Genomic DNA, 18460 nt, shown 5'->3' with positions numbered 1-18460 from the left:
AGGCAAATGACAAGTTATTCAAAGTTTAATGCTGCTGGGATAATTGTGTGTAGAGATAGATAAACACATACATAGAGAAGAGATAAATGGATTGACAGATACATAGATATATAGAGAGATAGGATGGATAATATATGGATAAATATATTATATACATATATGTATATATATATATTAATGATAGATAGATAAACAATAAAGAATGTTAACCATCCATAAGGAAAGCACAATTCATAACAATTTCTATCTTTCATATCTATCTAATGGAAAGTGAGAGCTAGAAGAATGAGAAAAAGATAGAGAAAGAGAGAGGGGGAAGAAAAAGAAAGAAAGAAGGAAAAATGGAAGGAAGAGAAAGAAAGAAAAGGAAACAGAAAGAGGAGGGATGAAGAAAGAAAAATAAAGAAAGACAGGAAGAACAAATAAGAAAGAAAGGGGAGAAAAATAAGGAAACAGAAAGAAGTAAAGAAAGAATAAAGAAAAAAGGAAGAAGGAATGAAAGGAAGGAAGAAAGAAAAAGATAGATAGATATGAGATAAATATGAGAGATAGATAGATAATTGATAGATAGACATTAGATAGATAGATAGAGAATAGATAGATAGATAGATAGATAGATAGATAGATAGATAGATAGATGAGAGAAGATTATGAGGGGAGAGAAAAAGAAAAAGTAAGAAAAAAAAGAGAAAGAGAAGGAAACAGAGAAAGAGGGGGAATGAAGGAAAGAAATAAAGAAATAAGAACGAAGAGGAAGAAAATATAAGGAAAAGAGAGAAAGAAGAGAGAAAGAAAAAAAAGAGAAGGGATGAAGGAAATAAAAAAGAAAGAAAGGAAAATAAAAATAAGAGATTATGATAGAATAAAAATAGTCTGATGAAATCCTTTATTCCAATGACCTTTCCATTGATGCAGTGCAGCAAATGAGCTAGATTAGCGACAAGTGCAAGGGTTAATGTAAGCCCTGGGAGGTTCGGGCCGTGGATGTGGAAGTGTGGAGGGGCTGGGGTAATGTGAGTGTGTGTTAATGAGGGCAGGATGACAATAGAGGGCTGCCAGCAATCTATCGTGCCTCCAGTGTAGGATGTCTGGGGCGCCGCGCACGCTGTCAGCTGGTGAGCGCACTCTCCATTCACCGCGCTCCTTAGGGAGCTGAGTCCCAAATCCAGCACCACCTCTCCCCCTAGTAACATGCCCAAATCATCATCATCATCACTGCCCCCCACCTCTAGCCTTCTAGTCAGCGGCCCCTTCCCACCGCACACATGGCCACCACGCACAGCTAGGGCCACTAGTATTCATGCATGAGCTGATCACCATGTTTGGGTTGGGAGACTTTGTTAGACTACCTATGACACATCGACAAGAACTAACCAACATATAATGATCAGCAGCACCACATATCACTAGCAATATATATAAGGACTGAGTATGAGATGCTGCTCCATCAATGTCACTTGTAGGTCACCCAGGGAACTGCTCTACTCTACAAGAGCTTTATAATCTAATGTGGGGCAGGGAAGGGTTAAACTCCCCAGCATGGTACATGTAACAATAGCCGGATTTTAGTGTCAGGTCAGAATAAACTGTTCGAAAACTTGGAATTCAAAACCTCCAAAGTTACCAGGTGAGTGAATGGTCCATGTCTACTGTAAGCTCTCCAGAGGACTCCTAGGAGAGGAGGTTCTCTATTCAGGCCTGATACCCGCAGGGAGTCAGGAGATACTCAACCTGCAATAAGTGAGGCTCTCATCATCACAAATGAATTGCTTCTTTCACCTCTAGCTTTCATGCAGTCTATGAAAGGAGAGGACACCGAAGAACTCAGGCTAAACCATGGAGGGGTTTCTTCTGAAGTGGTGTCAGGTGGCTGGCTAGAGCAAGACAACAAGTGTCACAGAACAAGGTTGGAGCTGGATGTATACTTGTCCCATAAATATTCAGGAGTGAGTGGAATGACTATGAAGAGTTCTCATTTATGTGCAGAAACTGAGATTTTTTTTAGTGTTAGGTTTTTCTACTCGGCAGAAAAGATTCAAAAGATACTTAGGGAGTCCTACAGAACTAATGATTTTCAGAAGTTATTAATATTACAAATGATAACCATTGATATGAGAACTAATATTTAAGGGATTGTAATAAAGATCTACTGAATAGGTTTTACTATATTAATTTAGACATAATCGAAAAAATAGCCAAAAATAATGATTTTATACCATCACTGCAATTATACAACACTGCGGCTGCCCACTCACAGCATATGACAGTCCAGTAGCTGAGAAGTACTCAGTTAATTGTGCACATGCCATAATAACACAATATTGTATTAGTGGCTGTTAGTAAAAATTGGTACAGTTTAACAAAGAACAGCAGCAAACATACACAATACATTTGTTTTATATATATATATATATATATATATATATATATATATATATATATATATATAAACAGCAGCACTGGCATGGTGTAAAAATAGGCATTATGTGGGATACTGGAATGAATATGTATATATGTATACTACATATATATTATAGATATAAACAGTGAGGAAAATGAGTATTTGATGCACAGATGATTTTGCAGGTTTTCCTACTTACTAAGATTGGAGAGGTCTGTAATTTTTATCATAGGCACACTGCAACTGTGAGAAACAGAATCTTAAAAAAAAACAAAAACAAAAAAAAAAAAAACAGTTCCCCTGTTCCTGACAGTTTTCAAGAAAATTTAGACACAAAAAAGAAGTTTTACTTTTTATTACAATTTGCGCCAGAAGTATTTTTGATGTTGTTTGTAAAGATTTGTTTGTGTGTGTCTGAGATAGGGAAATTAGATTCCCTGCCGCACTGGAGCGAGGGCCTGATTTGATAGACAACAATTGGCATACAGTGCTGAAGACTATGGTGGTGGCATATAATAAACCCCATTCATAATTGCATTATAAACGTGGCACAACCTGCTTGGAATTGTAGGTTGTGGCAATGTCACTGTCTCATGCCTCCTCACAAATGCTGTACTACATATCAGTACTTTTTGCTTAATAAATAGTCCACATTTCATGTAAATTTGGCTCATTTTATGTCCAGAGTTTTTGAGTCAGGTGCCAAAACTGTCTAAAACCCATAAGAAACAGCCATAGGCCATGCCCCTGACTTTTTTTTGATACATTGGGGTAAATTTCCCCCTGCAGAACATACTTACTGCTTTACTCATGCTCCCTTGTAAATAACAACACTGACGAGTCCATATTGTTATGGAAATTCTCCTAGTAAACAAACTGTACATGGTCGTCACTTACTATGGTGTCAGTCTATGGTCAGGTGAAGGATTCCGTTACATGAAAAATGATCTGATCTGGCATACAATGGAGCACAGCGGTGTCTAATGTACCTGAACCTGACTTATGCATTGGGAATGATGTAGATAACACTATCCAGAGCAGGGTTCCAGTAAGAGGCACACAGCCCCCGCTTTTGTTATTTCCTATTCACGACCTGCTATTTCTTTAGCCCTGGGCATAAGCCATCAGTTCCTTTCCAATTTTTTTTTTTTTGTTTAATGAAAAGTTTACCGTACACATATATATTTGTGCGCTCAACAAGTTTTTATTTGTATAGCATTCTGGAAGGTGCTTATCAGTTTTGTTTTTTTGTAGTGTAGATTGGGGGGTAAGTAACTGCCTCTAGATTTGGCTTCTCTCATCTGTTCAAGGCTGTTTCTAAATAGAGATGGATCCTACCTGCCCTTAAACCCCTTAGGGTACGTTTCCACGTACCGTAATCCCTGTGCTTTGGACGTAGCGGAAACCCCGCTCCACCTAAAGCCCCGCCCCCTTCTGTATGCGCGGTGATTCTGGATGTGCTCATTTAGCAGGTGTGTCACCCACATATTTAATCAAATGCCCTCCACTATGCTGGAACATCTGGCCGTTGCGGATTAAACGCTGCGGCAGGACGCAGCGTTCAATCCACGGCAAATACTGAATGTTTCAGCTACGTGGAAACATGCCCTAATGGAGCCAATTTTGACCTTAATAACCAGGATAAATTTTTGAAATCTGACCACTGTCACTTTATGAGGTAATAACTCAGGAATGCTTCAACCGATTCCACTGTCCACTGAGTCTGAGAATGTATTTTCATGACACATTGTACTTCACTATAGTGGTAACATTTGTTCGTTATGACTTGTGTTTATTTGTGAAAATATCAGAAATTTGTTGATATTTTTGAAAAATTTACCATCTTCAAAAGGTTTGATCAGCAAATTCTCATTTTTCAAAAAAAAAAAAAATTACAAAACCATTTTTTTTAGGTACCACATTACATTTGAAGTGACTTTGGGGGTCTATACAACAGAAAATACTCAAAAGTAATGACATTCTAAAATCAGCACCCCCCAAAGTGCTCAAAATCACATTCAATTTTTCCAGGACGTCACAGCAAGTAAAGCAATGTGGAAGGAAAAAAGGAACATTTAACTTTTTTTCACAAAAATTTTAATTTAGCTCCAAATTTGTTATTTTCACAAGGCTAACAGGAGATACTGGACATTAAAATTTGTTGTGCAATTTCTCCTGAGTATGCCGATGCCCCATATGTGGGGGAAACCCACTTTTTGGGTGCACGGGAGGTCTCAGAAGGGAAGTAGCACCATTCGACTTTTTAAACACAAAAAATGGTTGGGTTCGATAGCGGACGTCATGTCGTGTTTGAAGAGCCCCTGTTGTGCTTAAATAGTTTCAATGCAATATACTAAAGGAACAGAAAAGCGCAATAGGGTCTTATCCGAGTTAATATTAAAAGAGTGAAAGAAATTCACTCACCTATTTGTAGGAGAGATCAAGCACATAGGATTCGTGGTCAGCTGCTGCACGTCCAAAGGTCAGACCGAGTGACCGCTGATACATCAATTCTTATGGAAATAATTTATGGACTTCCATGCGCTGCTTGACAAAATACAGAATCCCACTTACGGTGAAAGATTAATCATTTATTCCCAACGCGTTTCGAAGTAAGGACTACTTCTTCCGGAAGAAGTAGTCCTTACTTCGAAACGCGTTGGGAATAAATGATTAATCTTTCACCGTAAGTGGGATTCTGTATTTTGTCAAGCAGCGCATGTAAGTCCATAAATTATTTCCTTAAGAATTGGTCCTTAAATGGTTGAAACTCCCACCATTGACCCAATTTTGGAAACTAGACCACTTAAGAAATATATTCAGAAGTGTGGTGAGCACCTTGAATCCCCAGGTGCTTCACAGAAGTTTATATAGTAGAGCTGTGAAAATAAAAAAACACAATTTATCCACAAAAATGTAATTTCTGCCACAATTTCTTTTATTTTCACAAGTGTAACAGGAGAAATTGCAGCATACAATTTGCTGTGAAATTTCTTCTGCGTATGCTGACACCCAATATGTGGGGCAATACTACTATTTGAGTGCACATCAGAGCTTGGAAGGGAAGGAGCACCGTTTGACTTTTTGAACACAACAACAGCCAGATTTGGTTTTGAACACAGACTTTGATGGAATGGTCTGCAGGCGTCATGTCACGTTTGGAAGGTCCCTGATGTGGTTAAACAGTGGAAATTCTCCACGATTGACCCCATTTTGTAAACTAGAACACTCAAGGAATTTATCTAGATGTGTCATGAGCACCTTGAACCCCCAGGTGCTTCACAGAAGTTTATAACGAAGACCTATGAAAGTACAAAACCACATTTTACCCACAAAAATGTACTTTTAGCCTCAATTTTTTTATTTTCACAAGGGTAACAAGAGAAAATGAACAAAAAATTTCTCCTGAATACGCCGATAACCCATATGTGGAGGAAAAGCACTGTTTTTGCGCACGGCAGGGCTCAGAATGGAAGGAATGACTTTTTGGAATGCAGTCTTTGATGGAATGATCTGCGGGCGTCATGATGCACTTGGAGAGCCGATGATATTCCTAAACAGTGAAAATCTCAAAAAGTATCCCCATTTTGGAAACTACATCCCTCAATGATTTATCCAGGGGTATAGTGAGCATTTTGAACCCACAGGTACTACACAGAATTTGATAACATTAGGTCATCATATAGAAAATTTTCATTTTTTACATGAAAATGTTGTTTTAACCCCAAATTTATAATTTTCACAATGGATAATAAGAGAAAATGGAACCCATACTTTGTTGCACAATTTGTCCTGAACACGACTATACCCCATATGTGGAAAAAAGCTTCTGCTTGGGCACATGACAAGGCTAGGAAAGGAAAGAGCGCTATTTGCTTGAGATAGATTGTGAATGCCATATTGCATTTGAAGAGCCCCTGACATGTGAAAACAGTAGAAACCACCCCACAAGTGACCCCATTTGGAAACTAGACCCTTGGTATATTTTGGTCCCATAGGTGCCTCACAGAATTTTATAACACTGGGATGTGGAAATATGAAATTTTAGCTGTGAAAATGTAATTTTTGTATTTGCTGCAAATGTGTCAGGTACTCAAGAGTTAATAGGTGAGACTAGACTCCACAATTTATTTCACAATTTCTGCTGAACGTCAGAGGTGTATCTAGGTTTTCTGGCACCTGGGGCAAGAACTCAGTTTGGCACCCCCCCTTTCCCAAACACATATGCAATTTGCACACTTAGGGCAGAGACACACTGGTGTATTTCTCCTGCGATAATCGCATCGCATAGCACGGACTGGCCGGCACCTCTCCTGAACTGAGCATGACAGCGTGATGGATCACTATGCAGCTGTCAAACTCAGGTCAGGAGAGCAGACAGCCTGTGCGAGTTTTACGATGCGATTCTCGGACGTGCCCTTAGTCACGTACCGACGAGCTGCTCTCCCTAATGCTCTCAATGTTCAATGAAAAACTGAGAGAAGCAGGAAGAGAAGCTCGTTGTCATAGGACCATAAGTATGAAAATTGCATATGAGTGAAGTGTCCATGTTGATGACTACTGGAACCTGCAGAGCTGAATCCTGACAGTGAGCTGAATCCTGACATTGCAGGCTACTGAATTCTCACAACTAATGCACTGCACACTTTTAGTATTCTCCCTTGCCGGTGACAAGAGTGGACGGTCATGCCAGCACAAGCATGTGATTTGTATACTTCTGACCACATTCCGACTAGACTTGTCTGACCTCACTCAGTCCATTTTCATTGAGTGAGGCCATGCATGTCTAGTCGCGTGTGACTGCATGTATGTAAATCGCCGACACGAGAGAATCCTAACAGCATGCAGTGAGCACTGTGAGAATCCAGAAGTCTGCAATCACGTAGAATGACTGCAGACTCATCACAAACCTGGACAACCCCTTTAATGCTCTTAACATAAATAAAAACATGAGAATTAGTCAGTATTACAAATAATATTTACATCCAGGTACCTTATAGATGACGTCACCTCTGAAGTCGTTCTCCTTCTTTTCTTCATCTCGTCCATCTCGACCCCATGATGACTTTTCTCATCCACAGCTGTCCTTGCAGACCTCCATCTTCATCGGTCTTGTAGAGCATCCCCACATGATACCTTTAAAGATACCAGTGTCATTATAATGCTCCTGAATAAAAATATCTGCCCTACGCTGGACCCTGAATAAATGATTGCCCCTTACTCTATTGTCTGCACAACATATGACCCCATGCTGTCCCTCTTATGGTACACGCTCTTTACACTGACCTCTCCTTTCCATATTGGCCCCCTCTTCACACTGTCCTCTCAAACTGTGTCCTCCCTATGGGGCCCAGTCTCTATACTGTACCCTCTCATCACACTCCCCCTCCTTGATATACTGTTCCTTCCTGGCTGTACACTTACACTGTCCCCCCATTCTGTACCCCCCCACAATACTCAGTCTCTACTCTGTGCCCACCCGCTTTTCTCCCTCATACTGTCTCCTCACACTATTATTCTCCCTCCTCATACTGTCTCCTATCATATCCCCCTGTTCACCATACTGTCTCTTCATATATTTACCCCCTCAGTCTCTATACTGCCGACTTACATATACTCCTGACTCCTCATACTATGACTGCACACATCCCATCACCCTCACTCCCCATACTGTGTCCACATACATTTTGCCATCGCTACTCATACTGTGTCCGCATACATTTTCCCGTTCACTCCCCATCCTGTCTGCACCCATCCCCCCACTCACCATACTGTGTCTGCACCCATCCTCCCATACTGTTTTCACGTCCATGCCCCATTCCCCCGTACTGTTTCCTCATACATGCCCCCATACTGTTTCCTTATACATGCTCTGCATCTCCCTCTTTGCTCATCATTTTGTGTCCTCAAATCCCCCCACACATTAAATTCTCCATCCCCACTCCAAATCTCCCCACATACATTAAATCTCCCCACACACATTAAATCCCCATCCCCACTCCAAATCTTCCCTACACATTAAATCCCCCCATCCCTACTACAAATCTCCCCACACACATTAAATCCCCCATCTCCACTCCAAATCTCCCCCACATATTAAATTTCCCCATTCTCACTCCAAATCTTTCCTCACACATTAAATCTCCAATCCCCACCAAATCTCCCCACACACATTAAATCCCCACATCCCCATTCCAAATCTCCCCACACAGTTTAAATCCCCCCATCCCCACTCCAAATCATCCCCCATACATTAAATCTCCCTCATCCCCACTGCAAATCTCCCACACATACACACATTAAACCCCCATCCCCACACTATAGCCCCCTGTGCACTTAATCTTCAGTGTATTCAGCTCCACTGGAGCAGTTAGCACCAATGTGAGCCTCTGCAGGGCGGCAAGTGACATCAGCAGCGTGATCACATGATCTGATCACGCTGCTCACTTTGATCCAGTGGTCACAGCTTCAATTGTACTCATGTCTGTGAGTACAGTTGATCTCTGGGATCCGACGCCCTGCAGCTTCTCTGTGTCGCCTATCAGCTTGACAGCCGGTACAGAGAATAGCCGACTTCCAGTAGGGGGGCGGCAGAATGAAGCTGTCGGGGGAGACACTGTGGACCACCGCATTAGGCGGCCCGACTGCGCCCCCCTACTGGCCACACGTCAGGGCTGAGAAGGAAGAACCACTATTTGGCTTTTGGGGCACTGATTTTGATAGAATAGTTTACGGGTGACATTTATGGAGCCCCTAAGGTACCAGAACAGCAAAAAAACACAAAATTGACCCCATTGTAGAAACTGCACCTCTCAATTAATCTACTGCTGCTGTGACTATTTTGTAACATCCATGCCAGACTTTTTCTGGAGAATTGATAATCTGCCAGTCTAGTACCCAAACATTGTGCCCTCATATAGTATAGAGCCCCCATAAATTGTAGCTGTCCCATACATTGCGCCCAGCTTGTGCTTCTGGTGACACACACCCTGTACATTGTTAAGTACTCTTTCCCCACTACGATAATGCCAAACATGTGGCCACTTACTGTGGTTTAGGCAGAGTGGGGCTCAGAAGGAGGGCGGCATTTGAATTCACTGAGTTTTATTTGAGGGGATGGGAGCCATGTCACTTCTCCAGAGTCTTTGTTCTTGCAGTATCGTGGAACCCCCTATAGTTCCAGTGACAGATAGTTGACCTTAGTGGGGGCTGGTTTTGTTCGGGATAAATTAGGGGTGTTATTGGTAATATTTTGTGGTACATAATATTTTTTAATCATTTAGGAATAAGGTTGAGGTCACATTCTTGTGTTCCATGCCGAGCACTTATGTCGGGGTTTCCGTGTAAATCCCACAAAAATTCAATTCAGTAGAAACCCCCAATGGAACCACTCTATAATGAGGCAGATGGAGACACTTCGTACTCCTTCTGGTGTCTGCTTCGGTGGAATCCATCTTTTTAGGTGTGCACAAATCTTTGGACACACAGACTTGTGCGCTAAAAAGATGCCTAAAATGTTGGGACACCACCAGAACACAGACCAGTCCAAAGTGACACCATCTGCCTCATAAGTGAGTGGTTCCACCTGTAGTTTTGACTGAATCGTGTTTTGGGGAATTTACACGGAAACCCCAACATAACCGCTCAGTGGAGAGCACAGGATAAATTCGAGCTGAGCCTTATTTTGATTTTTGAGAGGTATAATGAACAAATAGAAAGCAGCACAAGAGTATTTTTATTTTTGTGCGGTTCACCGTGCGGTATAAGTGATAAGGTGGATTTACTCTTCGGGTTGGTGCGATTACAGAGATGCTAGATTTATATATTTTTTATGTTTTGCTGCCATCTCACAGTAAAAATGCTTTTTAATTTCTTGGCAAACAGAGCTGTACAAGAGATAATTTTTTGTGGGATGAGTTGCAGATTTTTTTGGTACCATTTTGGAGCACATAATATTTTTTGATCGCTTTTTATTCAGATTTTTTCAGATACAGAATGAACAAAACCCAGCAATTCCGTTATTGTTTTTATTTTATTTTTTTGCACCATTCACCATGCGATAAAAGTGATAAGACCAATTTGTTCATTGGGTTGGTACGATTACAGTAATACCAGATTTATATATTTTTTAAGCATTGCTCTTTTTACACTCTAAAAACAAAATGAATTTGCTTTTGCATCATCATATTCTGAGAGCTGTAACTTTTTTTATTTTTTTTGCCAAATTAACCAAATATGGGCTTGTTATTGCGAGACGGTTTGGCGATTTCTTTTCTGCCAATTTTTTTTAATTATGACTTTTTGATCGCTTGTGACTCACTTTTTAATGAGTCACTATGATGAAAAAGTGACATTTTTGGTGTGTTTTTTTATGGCGTTCATCAAGCAGAATAAATATCATGCCAGTTTCATAGAGCAGATCGTTGCGGATGTGGTGATACCAATTACGTGTACTTTTTTTGTTTATTTTTTCGTGATTTGTGCACACATCTTTGTGTTTTTTTTTTAACTTTCTTACATACAGTATTTTATTTAACTTTTTTCCCTTTTTTTACAATTTTTCACTGTGGGACATGTATAATATTTGCTTTGATCACATGTCTTATACACTGCTGTACTCATGTACAGCAGTATATGAGAGCAGTCAGTGCTTCACCGACTGTGTCTGTGAGATTCAGCATATTGCTGGATCTCACAGGCCACCATACCCTGAGGTCATAACATGACCTCAGGGTGTCATGGCAAATTTCAGGACCCACGATTCTTATCGTGGGGGTCCAATGGTTACTAAGGGGATCTTGTGGCCCTCTTGTAACAACTTAAATACTGCTGTCGCAATTAACAGTGGTATTTAAGGGGTTAATTAGACCGTGATTAGTCGCAATCCTGTCTGGCGCTGCCAGGCATTGCTATTCCCTCATTCCCCATTTTAAAACAACAATTAGGCTACAAGTACCCTTAACTACTGCCGCTTTAATGAGTATCGGTGGTCGTTAAGGGGTTACAATTGTAGGCTGAGGCCCAGGAGATGTAGGTCTGGTAGTGTAGGTTCCAGAGATGGTGCGAATCGCTTTGCAGAATCCTGCCCATCATCAAGTGACATTAATTTGTGACCGCTAGACGGGAACTATGAGAAGCGACTCTTACCTCCCTGGATCCGCGGTTCCTCCTTTGATTAACTAGCCTAGCGACATGATGCATATATGACGTTGCCACAGGCCAGCTAATCGAATGAAGAACCATGGATGTCTTCAGGTACGATCCCATCCTACAGCCAAAGATTATTGATGCTGGCGATAGACTGGGAATATGAATTAATTTTCATGAACTCTAGTAGGTTCCCATCTGCAGAGACGTCACCTTATTGACGACAGATAGACCTACACACTTTTCAAATTGTGTCCTAAGCACTTACTTTTCAGAAGCATAGTCTATACCTGAAGCGATGGCCGGAGGACCACCACAATGCAGGGAGACTACGGTACACAAGAAGAGGTGCAAGCAACAAAGGGTTAATTCATTTACAGGCAAGAAATGCAATGTATAGGAAAATACAGAAACGGGTATGTGTTGTGAGTTCATTTTTCCCTTCACCATTGAGGTCTGATGAACTCCCTCCTCTTGTGAAGGAAGGTAGTGAGGCTGATTACCAAACACATGGGCAGCTAGATGATGACTGGGTGGATGGAATTGAGGACTGGATATAAGGCTGCCGACGCCCTTCTTCCTGGCTGGTGATTTTCCTGCTGGATTCTAGGAGACTAGTCTAATTCCTGCATCTCAAAGCTAAGTTTTCTGCTCTTCTTTGTACTCTTCAGTTTTGTTTTTGTTTCGCCTTGTTTTTGCGAGTTCTGCCATCCCCGGCCGGGGGTGAGCTGAACTCCATTTTTGTCTCTTATCTGTTGATATTTTGCTCTGTCTTCAGAATATACCTGAGTGCTGATATAGTCTTTTGAAGCCTAGCGACTTCAGGACCTGTTTTTCCTATCAGTCGGTTGGCTCATTTTGATAGGGTTTTTGCGGATGGCAGACAGCAGCTTTCCTATCCTGTCCTATGTAGTTAGCTTGGGCCCCATCATTTGCTCAACCTATCTTTCTATCTGTGTTAGTGTTTTCATCTTGCTTCACCGTCATTATATGTTGGGGGCTGCCTATTGCTTTGGGGTCTGCTCTGGGGCAGTTTAGTTTTTCCCCTTTCTGTCTTTAGGCTATATAGTTCTCCGGCTGTGATCGAGGGGTCTAGGGCACCGTAGGAACCCCCCACGGCTACTGCTAGTTGTTGTGGATAGGTTCAGGGGTCTGCAATCTGATAGCTGCCAACCTCTCTGGTTTTTCTGGACTTAGCTGGTATTTTGTTTTTTCCTCCTTCGGTGACTCATCATAACAGGTATGCTATGGAAACAGACAATTTACAAGGATAATATTCTTTAGCTTGGCCGTCAAACAGCATGGAACACCAACTATCACAGCTCAGTGTATTTATCTAACTGGCAAGACAACACAGTAAAGTGATGTATGATGCTACACTATCTATAACCTATCTGGCCTTTTCTAACCTGGCCACACGGCTGTCGTGCTCTATCTATTGCAGCCTATCCTAAACCCTAGAATGTGCACAGAAGAGATTAACACTCACAGTAGCATTGGTATCTCAGTCCATTCCCGGGGCCCCTGAAGCTTTGCAAGATGGTGCGCACGTCTTTCCTGGAAGTTCTGTGCAATGTGATCTTTTCCTTGTGTGCAAGTTCAGTGATGCTCCTAGGAACGGTGGATTCCCTCCTTTGGATTTCTTTCTTGTCTCTTCTTCGTGGCTTCTCATGGCAAGACAGGAAAGCCACCTTTTAATCCCCAGAATAGTTTACAAAGTCACAGTCGCAGACTAAACATTCCTTTCCGCACAGCTCCAGGCAGGCACATCTCCTTCCTGCAGAAATCTTGGGTTTCTCCTACACACAGAAAAGAAGCCCCTCCCCTCGCTAGTCTGGCAGACAAAACCAAACAGTCTTTACAGCAGGGAAGCGCAGAATGTCCCACTGCTCTATCCAAGGGGGTGCTGTCTCTTAAAATGGCCATAGCAATGTCACCCCCTACATACCAGTAAAGCAATTCAAGATCCATCTGCTGAACGTTCTCACACAGTACGTTAGCTTGCCCAAGGTTTAGTGCTATTTGTATGCTATAGCAATGCAGTCACAGCAACCTGCACCTGTCCATCGGTTTATTTTTTAGAAAACAGTTATCATTTTAGCTTTTGCATGTTATTGCCAGGTTAATGACAAATTTATGAATCACGTGATAGTTTGATGAATTTGGCACTGAAAATGGCAACTAATAACACCAAACAAAAAAAGAAAGAGACTTATGTAAAAAAAAAGGAATTGATGAATTGGGGGGGGGATCTATATGTACGCTGTGGGGACAGAACATGTGTTTGTCTAGTTTCCTTTGGCCACTCAAAGAGCTTATGTCTCCTCCTCAGTCATCTATCTCATGCATAATATTCCATTGCAGGGTTGCAGCTAAGTCGAAAACTGTTGTTTTTGCTTCGACAATGACATTTTTTTCTTAAAGGATTGATTTGGACATGGTACTCATGAAATCCCTAACAGAAAGCTCTCAACACTTTTCTTATTACACCTTCCTCTTACATTTATTCTTAACTGGGGCTTTCATCAAATGACAGAGTGGGGTGTGAGAGGGTGCACAGGGGTGGTTGCCCTGGGTGCAAAATTCTTAGGGGTACACATTTTCAAAAGAAGAATAAAGCATTATTTCTCTTTTGTTTCGAAAATTTGTCTCCCTAAAAAGTGATGTAATCATTGTTAAAGATCCAGCTCAGTGCACTCACTCCATTTCTACCCAGATTACCAGGTCTCCTAGCAGGTGCCACTTTGATCTGAATGGATATCAGCATGATGCCAATACAGTTGCATTCACTGTAACATCAATTCTTAGTACTGTAGATCGCCGTCTGCAGTAGGATCATGGCTAGAAATTAATACCTCGTCCAGATCAGTAGTCTCTGGCTGTGGACAGGGTCTGGGTGAATTTCCTTACACTCTGGACTCTGATTATGACTAGCTTAGTTGGCGAGACTTTACCTGGGCTCCTCACATCACACAGATGACATCTGTCAGCTCATCTAATCATAAGCTCCTGTCCGATGCCAAAAACTACTGACATGGACTGGGAAAAGTGATCTGCTCATCTCTACCATGGCCTTTAAGATGTCAGCATTCTGGCACAGGTGACACAATGAAGTCACTGCATTGCACCATCTATGCTGAACTACTCTCTGTGTTGGGATGAAAAGAACTATAAATATTATTTTTCCGGAGTGTTGGGGATGGTACAAAGGTGGCATTATTACTTCTGGAGAGGGCATTAAACCTTTCTAAAGTAGGCACTCAGGGAGCATTATTACTGGATTAGGGGAGCACAAAAGTTGCCTTGCCCTAGGTCATGGCAACCTATGGTGAAAATAACCTTGTTAGCTTGGTCCTGCCAGCCAGCTAATTGTGTAAGGATAATACTGTGAAATTTTTGGTGTAATAGTTCTTACTGTAAATATCTACACAAAGTAATTTATTACCAGCAAAGACTTCAACAATGGTTTTGGCACACCCTCCTACACAAACATGACATTTCTATGTACAGTCAGTATCTTGTACCCGGACTCTTATCTATAGTCAATATTTTCATATGACAAATGCAGGATTCCCCATCAGTTCCTGCTCATTGGGAGGTAGCAGAATGGAATAAGACCAATGTACACTCTAAAGTTATGTTTAGAAATGTGCTGCCAAGAACAGGATGCGCACAGAATGATCATATTGACGCTAATTCTGTTCACATTAAAATGTATCGTCGGCCTGTTTAACCAGACCAACGATGATCACAGATCAGATTGCATGGTGATGATTGAAAAACGGAAATTTGACAAAAATTTTGAAAATTTTGCAATTTTCCAACTTTGAATTTTTATGCCCTTAAATCACAGAGATACGGCACACAAAAAACTTAATAAGTAACATTTCCCACATGTTTACTTTACATCAGCACAATTTGGAACCCAATTTTTTTTTTTCTTAGGAAGTTATAAGGGTTAAAAGTTGACCAGCGATATCTCATTTTTGCAACACCATTTTATTTTTACGGACCACATCACATTTGAAGCCACTTTGAGGGGTCTATATTATAGAAAATACCCAAAAGTGACACCATTCTAAAAACTGCACCCCTTAAGGTGCTCAAAACCATATTCAAGAAGATTATTAACCCTTCAGGTGCTTCACAGGAATTTTTTTAATATTTAAAAAAAGATGAACATTTAACTTTTTTTCACAAAAAAAATACTTCAGGTTCAATTTTTTTTATTTTACCAAGGGTAACAGGAGAAGTTGGACTGCAAAAGATATTGTGCAGTTTGTCCTGAGTACGCTGATACCTGATATGTGGGGGAACCACTGTTTCGGTGCATGGCAGAGCTCAGAAGGGAAGGAGCGCCGTTTGACTTTTTCAATGCAAAATTGGCTTGAATTCAGATCGGATGCCATGTCATGCTTGGAGAGCCCCTGATGTACCTAAACAGTGGAAACCCCCCACAAGTGACCCCATTTTGGAAACTAGACCCCCCAAGGAACTTATCTAGATATGTGGTGAGAACTTTGAACCAACAAGGGCTTCACAGAAGTTTATAACGTACAGCGGTACAATTAAAAAATCATATTTTTTCCACAAAAATGATCTTTTCACCCCCAATTTTTATTTTCCCAAGGGTAACAGGACCCTAAAAGTTATTGTGCAATTTGTCCTGAGTACGCTGATACCCCATATATGGGTGTAAACAACTATTTGGGCGCATGGCAGAGCTCAGAAGGGAAGCAGCGCCATTTGACTTTTTTGGCTGGAATTGAGATCGGACACCATGTCTCATTTGGAAAGCCCCTGATGTACCAAAACAGTGAAAACCCCCCACAAATTACACCATTTTGGAAACTAGACCCTCAAGGAACTTATCTAGATGTGTGGTGAGCACTTTGAACACCCAGTGCTTCACAGAAGTTTATAACGCCTGGGCGTGAAAATAAAAAAATCAAATTTTTTCCACAAACATGATCTTTTAGTCACCAATTTTTTTATTTTCCCAAGGGTACCTGGAGAAATTGGACCCCAAAAGTTGTTGTGCAATTTGTCCTGAGTATGCTGATACCCCATATGTCGGAGAAAACTACTGTATGGGCACACGTCGGGGCTTGGAAGGGAAGTAGTGACGTTTTGGAATGCAGACTTTGATGGAATAGTCTGCTGGTGTCATGTGCGTTTGGAGAGCCCCTGATGTACCTAAACTATTGAAACTCTCCACAAGTGACCCCATTTTGGAAACTAGACCCCCTAAGGAACTTATCTAGATGTGTGGTGAGCACTTTGAACCCCCAAGTGCTTCACAGAAGTTTATAACGCCCGGGCGTGAAAATAAAAAAACATTTTTTTCCACAAAAATGATATTTTTCCCCCTAATTTTTTATTTTCCTAAGGGTATCAGGAGAAATTGGACCTCAAAAGTTGTTTTGCAATTTGTCCTGTGTAGGCTGATACCCTATATGTGGGGGTAAAACACTGTTTGGGCGCATGGCAGAGCTTGGAAGGGAAGGAGCATCATTTGACTTTTTCAACGCAGAATTGGCTGGAATTGAGATCAGACGCCATGTTGCATTTGGAAAGCACCTGATGTGCCCAAACAGTGGAAACCCCCCAATTCTAACTCCAACCCTAACCCCAACAGACCCCTGACCCTAATCTCAGCCCTAGCCCTAACCCTAGCCCTAACCCTAACCCAAATAGGAAAATGGAGATAAATACATTTTTTTATTTTAGTATTTTTCCCTAGCTAAGGGGGTGATAACGAGGGGTTTGATTTACTATTTATGGCGGTTTTTATTTTTGGCGGCTGTCGCACGCTAAAAGACGCTTTTTATTGTAAAAATAGTTTTTGCATCACCACATATTGAGAGCTATAATTTTTCCATATTTTGACCCACTGAGTCATGTGAGGTCTTATTTTTTGCAGGACGAGTTGACGCTTTTATGGGTATCATGTTCGGGCATGTGACATCTTTTGATCGCTTTTTATTCCGATTTTTGGGACGCAGAATGAACAAAAACCAGCGCTTCATAAATTTCTTTTGGGGGTGCGTTTACACCGTTCCGCGTGCAGTAAAATCGATAAAGCGGTTTTATTCTTCGGGTCAGTACAGTTACAGCGATACCTCATTTATGTCTTTTTTTATGTTTTGGTGGTTTTATGCAATGAAAACAATTTTATATAAAAAATAATTATTTTTGCATCGCTTTATTCTGCGAGCTATAACTTTTGGATTTTTTCACTGATGATGCTGTTTGGTGGCTCTTTTTTTGCGGGACAAGATGACGTTTTCAGCGGTACCATGCTTATTTATATGCGTCTTTTTGATTGTGCGTTATTGCACTTTTTGTTCGGCGGTATGATAATAAATCATTATTTTTTTCTTCGTTTTTTATTTTTATTTTTTAAGGGGCTCGCTAAAGGGGTTAACTAATGGGACAGTTTTATAGGGAGGGTCGTTACGGACGCGGCAATACCAAATATGTGTACTTTTATTGTTTTTTTTTTATTTCCAAAAAATGAATTTATTAGGGAATATTTTTTTTTTTTTAAATTATTTAGCGATTTTTTTAAAATTATTTTTACACTTTTGTTTTTTTTTTTTAACTTTATTACATTGTCCCAGGTGGGACATCACTGTCCTATGACAGATCGCTGATCTGTCACATCACAGATCACTATGACAGATCAGCGATCTGTCACAGGCAGTGTGCAGGTTTCCGCCTTGCCTGCGCTTTGCAGGCATGAGGAAGCCCGCTCCCTGCAGGCCCCTGAAGGTCCCCGTCACCATCTTGGATACGGGGACCTGCAGGGAAAGAGCCCCCCCGCTGCAGCGCTGCACATTGCGCTGCTGTGGGGGGCTCAGGGAAGCATGGAGTGAGCCCCCTCCCTGCCGATGCTTCCATTTAACCCCC

Source organism: Dendrobates tinctorius, unplaced genomic scaffold (genome assembly GCF_039654945.1).
Source record: "Dendrobates tinctorius isolate UK_male_01 unplaced genomic scaffold, ASM3965494v1 ptg000011l, whole genome shotgun sequence".
NCBI classification, from domain to species: domain Eukaryota; kingdom Metazoa; phylum Chordata; class Amphibia; order Anura; family Dendrobatidae; genus Dendrobates; species Dendrobates tinctorius.
The sequence above is the reverse complement of the archived record's forward strand: the minus strand, read 5'-3'. Positions refer to the sequence as shown.